This window comes from Canis lupus, chromosome X (genome assembly GCF_048164855.1).
Source record: "Canis lupus baileyi chromosome X, mCanLup2.hap1, whole genome shotgun sequence".
Lineage (NCBI taxonomy): Eukaryota > Metazoa > Chordata > Mammalia > Carnivora > Canidae > Canis > Canis lupus.
Genome location: NC_132876.1, coordinates 44074116 through 44089516, shown reverse-complemented (window position 1 = coordinate 44089516; position 15401 = coordinate 44074116). Strand labels below are relative to the sequence as shown.

The following is a 15401-nucleotide window of genomic DNA, read 5'->3' as shown; positions in this document are numbered from 1 at the left end:
GATTCATGGTTACCATTAGGTTTGTATATAACATCTTCTGCATATAGAAGTCATTTTTTTGCATATAGAAGTCTTAATTAAGTTTATGGCTGCTTAAGTTTAAACCCATTCTTTAGTCCACTCCCTCCCACATTTTGGCTATATGGTTTCATATTTTACATTTTCTTATTTTATGAATCTTTTGACTGATTTTTACATAAATATTTTTACTGCTTTTTTTAACTTTTCATATTTTTCACTTCTGGTCTTCTGTCCCCCTTAATATTTCTTGTAGGGCTGGTCTAGTGGTCATAAACCCCTTTAGTTTTTGTCTGAGAAACTATCTCTCCCTCTATTCTGAATGATAGCCTTGCTGGATAGCACATTCTTGGCTGCAGGGTTTTCCCTTTCAGTACTTTGAATATATCATGCCATTCTAGTCTGGCCCACAAAGTTTCTGCTAAAAAATCTCCTGATAGCCTCATCAAGTTTCTCTTGTATGTAACTGCCTTTTTTTCCTGCTGCTTTTTGTCATTTTAATTACTATGTATCTTGGTGTAGACTTGTTTGGGTTGAAGTTTGGGGGGGGGAATCTCTGTGCCTCCTAGATCTGGATCTCTGCTTCCTTCTCCAGATTAGGGAAGTTTTCAGTTATTATTTCTTCAAATAAATATTCTGCCCCCTTATCTAAGCTTCTTCTTTTGATATCCCTACAATGTAGATGTTATTACACTTGATGGAATCACTGTTTTCTGTAAGACCATTTTCAATTTCCTTACTTTTCTTTCCCCTCCTTTGCTCAGCTTGGTTATTTTCCATTACTCTGTCTTCTAGGTCAGTAGTTTGTTCCCCTGCTTCATCTAGCGTGCTATATCTTCCAAGAAGTGTATATTTTTAGAATATTTTATTTATTTATTTAAGAGAGAGAGAATGCAAATGAGGAGAGGGGCAGGAGAGGGAGAGAATCTCAAGCAGACTCCACACTGAGCACAGAGCCTGATGAAGGGCTGAGTCCCACTACCCCCAAGATCATGACCTGGGCCCAAACCAAGAGTTGGACACTCAATCAAGTGGGCCACCCACGCACACCACTGTGAAGTATATTTTTAATTTTATTTTATTGTGTTCTTAATCTCTGATTGGCTCTTTTTTTATCTCTGTGTTAAGGGTTTCAATGAAGTCTTCCACTCTGTTCTCCAGTCCAGAATATCTTTATGATCATTACTTTAAATTCTCTATCTGGCATATTACTTATATATGTTTCACTTTAATCTCTTGCTGTGGTTTGGGCCTATTCTTTCATTTGGGGGGTGTTTCTCATCTCCTTATTTTGTCTGACTTTCTGTGTCTGTATATGTGTTCAAGAACATCAGCTGTTTCTCTTGCTCTTAACAGTAATAGCCTTGTGAAGAAGTGGTCCTGTAGTGCCCTGCAGTGCAGTATTCCCTGTTCCCTAGGTCCTGGTGCTTCAATGCATGTCTCCTATGTATGTTGTGTGTACTCTGTTGTTGAGTCTTGACCTTTTTTCCCTTGAGTAGAGTTGTCTGTAGAGGTTCTCTTTACCTATTGTGTGCAGCAGGGGTCAGCACTTTTTAACAAGGTGTTTGATGGCTTGCTTACAAAATGAGACCCACTACCACTGCAGCCAGAACTGAGGCCCCATAAGAAGCATGGGTCAGGAGGCATGGTAATGCTGAGGCTTGCACTGGTCTTCTGGGGGAGGGGACCACAGTGCAGGGACTCAGGTGAGCAACTGGGAAGGGTGGATTAGGGGAAGCATAGGGTAGAGAGTCTCTTGTAACCAAGTTAGGTATGGAGTGTTGGCTCTGTGCTGGTTTCCGAAGGTGGCCATTGTTTATGCTGGGAAGTAGGGGAGGGAAATGGCACCTGCCAGCTCCTTTATTCCTGGAATGGTCTCCCTGTAATCCTTATGTCTCTAGGCCATGCTCTGAAATGAGCAAATCACTCTGCCTCCTGTCTGTCCTCATCTCTTTTTCAAACTCCTGGTTCTACAAGGTATCTGCACAGGATATTTGTTGTGCTATCTATTGGGTTCTCCCAGAGCCAAACCCTCTGATTTTTCAAATTCCAAGCTTTAAGTTCTGCTGGCTTTAAGAACTCATGAAAATCCACCCCTTCTTACTTTCAAAGGCAAATATTAGAGAGATTCGTCTTCCCTGTTCCTGGGCTCCCTGGTATTAAAGTTTGTTTTCTGTCCATGTCTGTAACCACCAACTGCCCTCCTACCTTGTTTGGCCCCAGTCAGTTTTGCTCCCAGATCATGTTTCACCCTTCCTGTGTTCTTCAATGTGGCCTCTTCCCTGCTTTTAGCTATGGGATTTGTTCTATCAGTCTTTGAGTCATTTCCTAGGTTCTTTATTCTGATATGGATGTTATCTAGTTGTATCCATGGGACAAGGTGAGCTTAGGATCTTCCTACTTTGCCATCTCTCTTCCACTCTTCTTGGTACCTCATTGTTCTGTTTTAGCATTTTTAATCTTTTTTTAATTTATTTTTTTATTGGTGTTCAATTTACCAACATACAGAATAACCCCCAGTGCCCGTCACCCATTCACTCCCATCCCCCGCCCTCCTCCCCTTTTACCACCCCTAGTTCGTTTCCCAGAGTTAGCAGTCTTTACGTTCTGTCTCCCTTTCTGATATTTCCCACACACTTCTTCTCCCTTCCCTTATATTCCCTTTCACTATTATTTATATTCCCCAAATGAATGAGAACATATAATGTTTGTCCTTCTCCGACTGACTTATTTCACTCAGCATAATACCCTCCAGTTCCATCCACATTGAAGCAAATGGTGGGTATTTGTCATTTCTAATAGCTGAGTAATATTCCATTGTATACATAAACCACATCTTCTTTATCCACTCATCTTTCGATGGACACCGAGGCTCCTTCCACAGTTTGGCTATTGTGGCCATTGCTGCTATAAACATCAGGGTGCAGGTGTCCCGGAGTTTCATTGCATCTGTATCTTTGGGGTAAATCCCCAACAGTGCAATTGCTGGGTCGTAGGGCAGGTCTATTTTTAACTCTTTGAGGAACATCCGCACAGTTTTCCAGAGTGGCTGCACCAGTTCACATTCCCACCAACAGTGTACGAGGGTTCCCATTTCTCCACATCCTCTCCAACATTTGTTGTCTCCTGCCTTGTTAATTTTCCCCATTCTCACTGATGTGAGGTGGTATCTCATTGTGGTTTTGATTTGTATTTCCCTAATGGCAAGTGATGCAGAGCATTTTCTCATGTGCATTTTGGCCATGTCTATGTCTTCCTCTGTGAGATTTCTGTTCATGTCTTTTGCCCATTTCATGATTGGATTGTTTGTTTCTTTGCTGCTGAGTTTAATAAGTTCTTTATAGATCTTGGAAACTAGCCCTTTATCTGATACGTCATTTGCAAATATCTTCTCCCATTCTGTAGGTTGTCTTTTAGTTTTGTTGACTGTATCCTTTGCTGTGCAAAGGCTTCTTATCTTGATGAAGTCCCAATAGTTCATTTTTGCTTTTGTTTCTTTTGCCTTCCTGGATGTATCTTGCAAGAAGTTACTGTGGCCGAGTTCAAAAAGGGTGTTGCCTGTGTTCTTCTCTAGGATTTTGATGGAATCTTGTCTCACATTTAGATCTTTCATCCATTTTGAGTTTATCTTTGTGTATGGTGAAAGAGAGTGGTCTAGTTTCATTCTTCAGCATGTGGATGTCCAATTTTCCCAGCACCATTTAGTGAAGAGACTGTCTTTCTTTCAATGGATAGTCTTTCCTACTTTATCTAATATTAGTTGACCATAAAGTTCAGGGTCCACTTCTGGGTTCTCTATTCTGTTCCATTGATCTATGTGTCTGTTTTTGTGCCAGTACCACACTGTCTTGATGACCACAGCTTTGTAGTACAACCTGAAATCTGGCATTGTGATGCCCCCAGATATGGTTTTCTTTTTTAAAATTCCCCTGGCTATTCGGGGTCTTTTCTGATTCCACACAAATCTTAAAATAATTTGTTCTAACTCTCTGAAGAAAGTCCATGGTATTTTAATAGGGATTGCATTAAACGTGTAAATTGCCCTGGGTAACATTGACATTTTCACAATATTAATTCTGCCAATCCATGAGCATGGAATATTTTTCCATCTCTTTGTGTCTTCCTCAATTTCATTCAGACGTGTTCTATAGTTTTTAGGGTATAGATCCTTTACCTCTTTGGTTAGGTTTATTCCTAGGTATCTTATGCTTTTGGGTGCAATTGTAAATGGGATTGACTCCTTATTTTCTCTTTCTTCAGTCTAATTGTTAGTGTATAGAAATGCCACTGATTTCTGGGCATTGATTTTGTATCCTGCCACGCTACCAAATTGCTGTATGAGTTCCAGCAATCTTGGGGTGGAGTCTTTTGGGTTTCTTATGTAGAGTATCATGTCATCGGCGAAGAGGGAGAGTTTGACTTCTTCTTTGCCAATTTGAATGCCTTTAATGTCTTTTTGTTGTCTGATTGCTGAGGCTAGGACTTCCAGTACTATGTTGAATAGAGGTGGTGCGAGTGGACATCCCTGTCTTGTTCCTGATCTTAGGGGAGAGGCTCCCAGTGCTTCCCCATTGAGAATGATATTTGCTGTGGGCTTTTCATAGATGGCTTTTAAGATGTTGAGGAATGTTCCCTCTATCCCTACACTCTGAAGAGTTTTGATCAGGAATGGATGCTGTATTTTGTCAAATGCTTTCTCTGCATCTAATGAGAGGATCATATGGTTCTTGGTTTTTCTCTTGCTGATATGATGAATCACACTGAGTGTTTTACGAGTGTTGAACCAGCCTTGTGTCCCGGGGATAAATCCTACTTGGTCATGGTGAATAATTTTCTTAATGTACTGTTGGATCCTATTGGCTAGTATCTTGTTGAGAATTTTTGCATCCATGTTCATCAGGGATATTGGTCTGTAATTCTCCTTTTTGGTGGGGTCTTTGTCTGGTTTTGGAATTAAGGTGATGCTGGCCTCATAGAACGAATTTGGAAGTACTCCATCTCTTTCTATCTTTCCAATCAGCTTTAGGAGAATAGGTATGATTTCTTCTTTAAACGTTTGATGGAATTCCCCTGGGAAGCCATCTGGCCCTGGACTCTTGTGTCTTGGGAGGTTTTTGATGACTGCTTCAATTTCCTCCCTGGTTATTGGTCTGTTCAGGTTTTCTATTTCTTCCTGTTCCAGTTTTGGTAGTTTGTGGCTTTCCAGGAATGCGTCCATTTCTTCTAGATTGCCTAATTTATTGGCGTATAGCTGTTCACAATATGTTTTTAAAATCGTTTGTATTTCCTTGGTGTTGGTAGTGATCTCTCCTTTCTCATTCATGATTTTATTAATTTGAGTCTTCTCTCTCTTCTTTTTAATAAGGCTGGCTAATGGTTTATCTATCTTATTAATTCTTTCAAAGAACCAACTCCTGGTTCTGTTGATCTGTTCCACAGTTCTTCTGGTCTCGATTTCGTTGAGTTCTGCTTGAATCTTTATTAACTCTCTTCTTCTCCTGGGTGTAGGATCTATTTGTTGTTTTTTCTCTAGCTCCTTTAGGTGTAAGGTTAGCTTTTGTATTTGAGTTCTTTCCAGTTTTTGAATGGATGCTTGTATTGCGATGTATTTCCCCCTTAGGACTGCTTTTGCTGCATCCCAAAGATTTTGAACGGTTGTATCTTCATTCTCATTAGTTTCCATGAATCTTTTTAATTCTTCCTTAATTTCCTGGTTGACCCTTTCATCTTTCAGCAGGATGGTCCTTAACCTCCACGTGTTTGAGGTCCTTCCAAACTTCTTGTTGTGATTTAGTTCTAATTTCAAGGCATTATGGTCTGAGAATATGCAGGGGACAATCCCAATCTTTTGGCATCGGTTCAGACCCGATTTGTGACCCAGTATGTGGTCTATTCTGGAGAAAGTTCCATGTGCCCTTGAGAAGAATGTGTATTCAGTTGAGTTTGGATGTAAAGTTCTGTAGATATCTGTGAAAACAATCTGGTCCAGTGTATAATTTAAAGCTCTTGTTTCTTTGGAGATGTTGTGCTTAGAAGACCTATCGAGTATAGAAAGAGCTAGATTGAAGTCACCAAGTATAAGTGTATTATTATCTCAGTATTTCTTCACTTTGGTTATTAATTGATTTATATATTTGGCAGCTCCCACATTCGGGGCATATATATTGAGGATTGTTAAGTCCTCTTGTTGGATAGATCCTTTAAGTATGATATAGTGTCCCTCTTCATCTCTCACTACAGTCTTCGGGGTAAATTTTAGTTTATCTGATATAAGGATGGCTACTCCTGCTTTCTTTTGAGGACCATTTGAATGGTAAATGGTTCTCCAACCTTTTATTTTCAGGCTGTAGGTGTCCTTCTGTCTAAAATGAGTCTCTTGTAGACTAGCATTTTTAATCTTATAGTAATTGTTATTTTTTTTTTGTAATTGTTAAATCAAATAACTATTAAAATGTATTTTAAATAAGTGTTGTGGTTTCTTATTTCGTGACTGGACATGATACACATACACTTTTTATTCTAATCACTTTCACAGTTTTCTCTTTTCTTTGGTTTTGGCAGCATCACTATGATATACCTAGTTGTGGTTTTCCTGATATTTATTTAGCTTAGGGTTTGTATCTTTTCTTCAATCTGTGACTTTTTAATTTTCATTACTCACAGAAAATTCTAGGCCATTGTATCCTCAGGTGTTGCTTTTGTCCAATTCTTTCTTCCTTTTTATATTATAACTCCTGTTTCACATTTGTTGGCCGTCTTCACTGTGTCCCATACATCTCATTTGCTCTTTGTTGTTTTTTTTTTAGTTTTTTCTCTTCTTGATTTATCTCTATATATTCTACCCTGACTTAACTTCCAGTTCATTTAAATTTCCTGTGTCTATTCCATGTTTTACCCACTTAAAAAGTTCTAAATTTTATTAACCTTTGCTTTTAGTTCTAGAATTCCATTTGGAATTTGAGAATAATCTCTGTAGTTCTATCAAATTCATTTTACAGATTTAAAACTTAGGTACATTAATGTTTCATAATGAATACTTTTCTTTTATCATAATGAAATATCTTTCCAAGTTCCTTGGAAGGCTAATATCTTTGCAAATGTGCTATTTTCTTGTATTAAATTAGCTAACACTTGATTTATTTTTGTTCTCAAATGACAATATATCTTTATCTGTTATCATTGTTTTTTGAATATTTTTAATTTTTTTGCGAGGTAATTGTAAATTTACAGATAGTTATAAGAAATTACATAGTATGATCCCTGTATCCTTTGCTCAATTTCCCTCAATGGTAACAATTTGTACAACTGTAAAATAATATCACAACCAGGAAATTAACATTGATGCAGTCTATTAGTTTATTCAAAATTCAAAAGTTTTTCATATATACATTTGTGTGTATTTAGTTTAATACAGTATATCACAGGTGTGGATTGACATATCTACCATCACAGTCAAGATACAGAAAAGTTTCATCACCATAAGGATCCCTGAAGCAGTTCTCTTATGGCTACATCTACTACCTTCATACTCCACCATTACCCTTAACCACTGACAACCACTAATCAGCTCTCCATTTCTAGAATTCTGTCATTTTGGAAATGTTTTCTTTTTTCTTTTTTTAAGGATTTATTTATTTATTTTAGAGAGAGAGAGTGAGCAGGACTGGCAGAGGGAGAGAGAGAATCCCAAGCAGACTGTGCTGAGCAGGACATGGGGCTCAATCCCACAAGCATGAGATCATGACCTGAGCTGATACCAAGAATTGGATGCTTAACCAATTATGATACCCAGGTGCTCCTAAAGAATGTTTTCTAAATAGAACTCTATGTATGTAACTTTTTAGGATTGGCATAATTTTCTGGAGATTCATCTAGATTGTTGCACATATCAGTAATTGTTGCTATTTATTACTGGATAATATCAGTTCATTTAACCATTTACCCACCAAGGGACATCTGGGCTAATTCCAGTTTGGGGCTATTACAAATAAAGCTATAATGAACATTGATATAAAGTTTTTGTTTGTGTAAACTTAGGTTTCCATTTCTATGAGACAAATGCTTAGGAGTGCAATTGCTGGGTCATATGGCAGTTGCATATTTAGTTTTATAAGAAACTGCCAAATTGTTTTTCAGAGTGGCTGAACTATTTAACATTCGCACTAGTAATGTCTGATGACGTTTCTATGATGTCACTGTTTTTTAAATTTTAGCTATACTGATAAATGAGTAGTGATATTCATCATGGCTTTAATTTACATTTTCTTAATGGCCAACTATGTTTAACATCTTTCCAAGTGCTTATTTGCCATCTGTACATCCCTTTTAGTGAAATATCTTTTCACATCTTTTACCCATTTTCTAATTGTATTTTTTGTGTATTTGCTGTTTTGAAGGTTCTTTATGTAGTCTTGATACAAGTCTTTTGTTGAATATGAGGTTGCAAATAATTTATCCCTGTCTGTAGCTTATATTTCATCTTCTCAACAGGGTCTTTTGCAGAGCAATAGTTTTAAATTTGTATTAGGTCCTGCTAATTAATTTTTCTTTTGCTCTTGGCACCTTGCATAAGACCTATTTGCCCAGTCTATATCCCCAAAAAAACATTCTCCTGGGTTTTTTTTAAAGATTTTATTTATTCATTCATGAGAGACACAGAGAGAGAAAGGCAGTGACACAGGCAGAGGGAGAAGCAGGCTCCATGCAGGGAGCCTGATGTGGGATTCTGGGATCATGACCTGAGCCAAAAGCAGACACTCAACCACTGAGCCACCCAGGCATCCCCATTCTCCTGTTTTTTAAAGGTTTTGTAGCTTTGCATTTTACATTGGGTTAATTTGTGTGTAAGCTATGAATTTTAGTTTTAGGGGTTTTGTTTTGTTGTTGCATATATATATGTCCAATTGCTCCAGCATCATTTGTTGAGAAGATATCCTTCCATTGAAATATTTTTGCACCTTTGTCAGCAATCAGTTGGCATATTTGTATAAGGTTATTTCCAGGTCCTCTTTCTGTTCCACAGATCTCTCCACCAATATCATATTGTCTAGATTACTGTACCTATATATTAATCCTTAATATTGTTACTCAAATTATTCAAGATTAGGCTATTGGGAGCTCTTTCAGTTGGCTCCTGTGTCCTTTGACATATCCCCATAGGGCTGTTTTTGAGCACTTCTTAATTTTTTGGCACTACAAGATATTCCAGGCTCATCTTTGCATTACCTAACACATCCCCTCAACCAGACATTTCTCTAAGGACTCTTGATATTTTTATTAGAGAGTTTCATTAGAAGTAAAAATATGAATGTTGGACGTGCTTATATTACTGGAGTGTCATTTCATCTAGGCCTTCTCAGCAGTCAGGGCTTAGAAATCTGTGTGTATATGCTAACCAAAGTATACACACATATCTATAGTTATTTCTATATTTATCCATCTGTATATTTAGCTAAACATGAGTTTGTACTGATGTTTCCAACTCTGATACATAATCAGAGAAAAGAACAGAACAGAAAAGAACAGTTTTCTTTCTTTCCAGTCTGCATAATTTTAATTATTTATCTTATTTTACTAGGACTTCCAATATGATTTTGCATATGAGGGATAAGAGAAGACATTCTTGTCTTGTTCCCAATCTTTAGGGAAAAGACTTCCATCTTGTCCTGTTAAATATAACATTAGCTATTGGAGTTTTTCTTAACATTTATTTATTTTTTTAAAGATTTTATTATTTATTCATGAGAGACACACACAGAGAGAGGCAGAGACACAGGCAGAGGGAGAAGCAGGCTCCATGCAGGGAGCCCGACGTGGGACTCGATCCCGAGTCTCCAGGATCACACCCTGGGCAGAAGGCGGCGCTAAACCGCTGAGACACCCGGGCTGCCCATATTTATTTATTTTAGAGAGACATACAGGAGCACAGTGGGGAGAAGCAGAGGGAGGGGGAGAGAGAGTCTTAAGAGAGTCCATGCTGAGCACAGAGCCTGACTCGGGGCTCAATCTCATGACCTTGAGATTATAATCTGAGCTGAAACAAAGAGCTGGATGCTTAAACTGAGCCACTCAGTTACCCCTAAAATTTTTATTTTTTAATGAAAGGTATATTCTTTAAAATTCCAGTAGTGGGGCACCTGGGTGGTGTGGTTGGTAAGCATCCAACTCTTGGTTTCAGCTTAGGTCATAATCTCAGGGTCGAGATCAAGCCTAATATCGAGCCCTGTGCTCAGCATGGAGTCTGCTTAAGATTCTTTCTCCCTCTCCCTCTCCCTCTCTCTCTCTTTCTCTCTCTCTCTCAAAAGAAAAAAAATACACACACATACATATGTGTGTGTGTATATAAATATCACTACTAACATGAAGATATATATATATATATATATATATATATATATATATATATATATATAATTACTAACATGAGGACATTCCCTCCATTCCTGAGTTTTGGAGTGTTGTGTTTTGTCAAATGCCTTTTCAGCAGCTATTAAAATAATCATATCCTTTTTTTTCTCAATCTATTAATGCATCACACTGACTGACTTACAAATGTCAAACCTGCTTTGCATTCCTGGAATGAATCCCCCTTGGTTAGCCATATTATCTGTTTAATACATTGCTAGATTTAAGTACTAATCTGTTGTTAGTTATTTTTGTGTCTATCTCATGAGATATTGGTCTGTGGTATTTTTCTTTAAATATCTTTATTTTCGGGCAGCCCGGGTGGCTCAGCGGTTTAGCGCTGCCTTCAGCCCAGGGTGTGATCCTGGAGACCCAGGATCGAGTCCCACGTCGGGCTCCCTGCATGGAGCCTGCTTCTCCCTCTGCTTCTCTTTCCTCTCTGTGTTTCTCATAAATAAATAAATAAAATCTAAAAAATCTTTATTTTTGGTATTAAGGTGAAACTCAACTCATAGACATGTTGGAAAGTGTTCCTTCTTCTATTTTCTGGAATTGATTGAGAAAAATCAGTATTATTTCTTTCTTAAAGGTTTGGTAGAATTTCCCAGTAAAACCATCTGAGTTAAGAATGGTGATTTATCTTTTTAAAATGTTTTTATCTAGTAATTCAATTTTAATAGTTACAAGGCTTTTAGGGTTATCCATTTATCTTTAAGTGAATTTTGGTAGTTTGTGTCTTTTAAAAGTATTGCTTTGATGGCAGGGCATTGGGGAAGGGAAGTATAATCTTCTGATAAAGTCTGATTCTCTAAGTGGGCCTGTGTCTCAGAGTCAGGGCTTTCAGAAATGTTTCTGTCTTTCCTCCAGGGGTATAGCTTTTTTTCCCATTTGTTCCTACTATCTCCTTTGGCTCAGTGGCCCCGATCTATTTCCTTAAAACCCTGTCTTCTATTGACTATATTTTTCTCCCTCTTAGGTGAAACATGAAGACAGAAAGCCTGAAAAGGGCCAGAATGGAGAGTTCTCTTCCTCCAGGTAGGATAAATTTTCAGTTCACTCTGGTGAGTCTTTTTTTTTTTTTAATCTTTTTATTGGAGTTCAATTTGCCAACATATGGCATAACATCCAGTGCTCTTCCCAAGTGCCCCCCTCAGTGCCCACCACCCAGTCACCCCAACCCCCCACCCACCTCCCCTTCCACTACCCCTTGTTCATTTCCCAGAGTTAGGTGTCTCTCATGTTTTGTGGTGAGTCTTTCTGCTGGAAAATAGGCTTATGTTATGGAGAAGAGCCTGGGATGTTTTACAATTCTTACTTTTCCCTTCTGCCTTGTAGGGATAAGGCTCCACACAGGAGAACATGATAGGGAACCTGGTAGGTTCCTGAAAGAAAAGTCCATGAAAATGTGTGGAATCTTCTATGAACGCAGCCTCATGGAGTTCCTTACTCTCACGTTAACACACATTCAGCCTCCAGCAATTCATTAAATTTGCTGGTAAATAAGTGGTTTTACTGCTTATGGCATCCAGCTACTTCTGCTCCAAGTTAGCGTATCTCAGATGCTATATATCTCAGAATGTACCTTTCTCCCAGATTTCAGTGTGGTGTCTTGCCCTATGACACCAGTTATCTGATGAGTCAAGGAAAATGATTGATTTCAGTTTGTCCACTGTTTTCCTATTGTGAAAATGGGAGTGATGACTTCCAAGCTCTTTACTTGTTAGGGTTAAAAACAGAAGTCCTCTTATTATCCTTTTTATGGCTTCAGACTCCATAATTATATGCACAATTTCATTCCTGATATTGATTTGAATTTTTATCATCTTTTAAGAAATAACATTTAATTTCATATATATAACAAATAACTTATGAAAATTTGCAATATTATATAATAATAATGTCCCAGTTCACTGCTTTCATCCATTCTAGTCCTCAACTGCCTTTATTTGTAACTCTTTCATTAGATTTGTGCATATTCTTCTATACATGTATTTGCAGTTATATCTTAATATCATTTGCTACATAAAAGGGGATGTTAAATTATATTATTACAAAAATTTTGTAATTTTTCTTTAAACATTATTTTTTCCCAATCTATGATAATACATTTGCTCTTTTTTTTTTTTTTAATTTTTATTTATTTATGATAGGCACACAGTGAGAGAGAGAGAGAGGCAGAGACACAGGCAGAGGGAGAAGCAGGCTCCATGCACCGGGAGCCCGACGTGGGATTCGATCCCGGGTCTCCAGGACCGCGCCCTGGGCCAAAGGCAGGCGCCAAACCGCTGCGCCACCCAGGGATCCCTGATAATACATTTGGATCTGACTCATTATTTTTGATAGATGCATACTATTCGATTTTGGCAATAGACCATAGATTTATTCATTTCCTTTTAATGGATTTCTTGTTTCTTTCTAGATTTTTTTAAATGACAAAAGATAATGAAAAAGTTCCCTGGAAGCATGGGCAGTCCCTTGTTTTTGAGCACAATTAAGGGATCTCTATAAGTGACAAAACAATTACTTGCCTAGTACCTTTACCTGAAATTTGATAATCATGAAAAATACTCTTACCATTTTAATCTGATACACCATTACTAAAATCATTACAGTGATATAGTCTTTATGGAAATCTCATCTTGAATTCTGGTTTTATGGATATTTAAGGGGTAAAGAAGCTTCTTTCAATAAAAGTTTACCTGCTGCAACTTTAGGCAGGAATATAAGTTCTGCTGAGGAAATGGTCTGTGAAAGGATGAGGATTCACATTGGAATTTTTAGAAATCCATCCAAATAAAAATTAGCGTATGAGGCTTTTTATCAAGTACAAATGTTGTTTTGTACAACTTTTGTTATTTCTTGAGAAGTGCCCTGGAAAGTTTCTTTATGGATGCAAATGTTCTGTAAATTATTTATTGTTCAGGGAAGAATTGAGAGATGGCCCTCCACATGGGAATAGGTTTTCATATTTTTGGACAAATAGTAAAATTAGACCAAGTAAAACAAGTCTAAAATTTTCCTTTTCCTTTAGAAACCTGTGGAAATTTCATGATTTAAAGGCACCCATTGCCATTTAATTATTATATATTTCTAACATTCCCAAAAGGCAAGACCTCTTTGAAGATAACAGTGTAATTTTGCTGAAGAACATAAGAGAAAACTTGTATAGTTGTAAATTGCAAAATGTATAGTTATAAATTATATTATAAATCTGTATAGCTATAACTTGGATAGTTATAATTTAATCTGTAATTTAGTGTCATCTGAATAGATTTTGAAATATTTTTAAAAGATTTTATTCATTTATTTACACAGAAGAAAGAGAGCACAAGCAGGGGTATCAGCAGGCAGAGGCAGAGGGAGAAGCAGGCTCCCTACTGAGCAGGGATTCTGATGCAGGGCTTGATCCCAAGACCCTGGAGTCATGACCTGAGCTGAGGGCAGATGCTCAACCAGTTGAGGCTGGTTTTGAAATATTTTTCAGGTGCCCCGATTTTGAAATATTTTTAATCTAAGTTTAACAAGGCTGTTCATCCATCTAGTGAAGGAAAGTTGCAAAGTTATTATGTAGTTTTAAAAGAATATGAACTTAGACTTTCTTACAATATAGGTATTTGTTTATTCTTATTTTTATGAAATACTTGCCTTGAGGAAGACATTCCAAAGCTTATAGCTCACAAGAAGGTATGTTACTATTTAGCAAAAGATGATAAATACTGGTATCAATAGGGGCACCTGGGTGGCTCAGGGGTTGAGCATCTACCTTCGGCTAAGGTCGTGATCCCAGGGTCCTGTGATCGAGTTCCCACATCAGGCTTCCCACAGGGAGCCTGCTTCTCCCTCTGCCTGTCTCTGCCTCTCTCTGTCTCTCATGAATAAATAAATAAAATCTTTTAAAAATATATTGGTATCAATATCTATCTATCTATCTATCTATCTATCTATCTATCATCTATCATCTATCTCTAGCATCTAAGTATCTATCCATAGTTTGAGTAAAGAAAATGGTGTTCCTAGTGACATAGAATATAAGATGGAGGATATTTGGAAGACTGTAGGCAAATATGTGCTTCAAATGGAAGCAATGATAGAGTGAGAAGACAGGATAATTCAGTCTTTTTATCTTACAGACGTTTCTGATATTTTCTGCACATGTATTACTTTTGTAATCAGAAAAATAACTGAAATTAAAAATTTAAAATATGAACTAATTTACAAAGATTATGTAGACCCATATGAACAAGTGAAGATGTTTTAAAATGCTGTTTAGCTCACTAGAAGAACCATTTTTAATTTTTTAAATTTTTTTTAAATTTATTTATGATAGGCACACAGTGAGAGAGACAGGCAGAGACACAGGCAGAGGAAGAAGCAGGCTCCATGCACCGGGACCCCGACGTGGGATTCGATCCCGGGTCTCCAGGATCGCGCCCTGGGCCAAAGGCAGGCGCTAAACCGCTGCGCCACCCCGGGATCCCAAGAACCATTTTTAAACAGTATGTGAATATGTATTTGAATAAAATAAAAATCTGCAAGTATATAAACCTGAATTTTAACACTGACCATCTCTCTGTCATGGAATTTTTAATGATACAGTGTATATTTCCTTGATAGTCTTCAATATCTTATTTGATTTTTAGTGAGCAATTGTACAATCAAAAAAAAGTTGAAAATAGCATGTCTTTTGTTAACCCACATATGCACTATGTAGCCATGTCTTTACATGAGGGTGAAGTTTTTCATGGGCTGGAGAGTACTTCCTACTGTGACTGCTTTCCTGACCTACTGGGTTATCAATACCTGGATGTTCAAGTCACAGAGCTACCTTCAGTTAGGAGGTACCACTTATTCATGTATTAATATTATCTCAGGAGAAAGAAAAAATAGGGGAATAGAGATACATTTTTGTCAGTTTTCGAAGTGTAATTTATGTACAATAAACCATACAAATTCAAAGTATAGAGTTCATTGAGTTTTGA

At 37.4% G+C, this 15401-nt stretch overlaps 1 long non-coding RNA gene across 2 annotated transcripts in view; it reads left to right on the top strand.

Annotated features, from left to right (window-relative positions):
* The window catches only part of LOC140627492 (uncharacterized), a 96896-nt gene extending 81716 nt beyond the window's left edge, over positions 1 to 15180 (top strand). The window contains exons 3-5 of one of the 2 annotated variants that reach the window (XR_012026207.1): positions 7663 to 7810; positions 11399 to 11457; positions 14750 to 15180. This is a non-coding gene — a long non-coding RNA (uncharacterized lncRNA). The remainder of the gene's footprint in view (positions 1 to 7662; positions 7811 to 11398; positions 11458 to 14749) is intronic. The other variant, XR_012026206.1, reaches the window with a different exon arrangement.
* Positions 15181 to 15401: the final 221 nt, after the last annotated feature.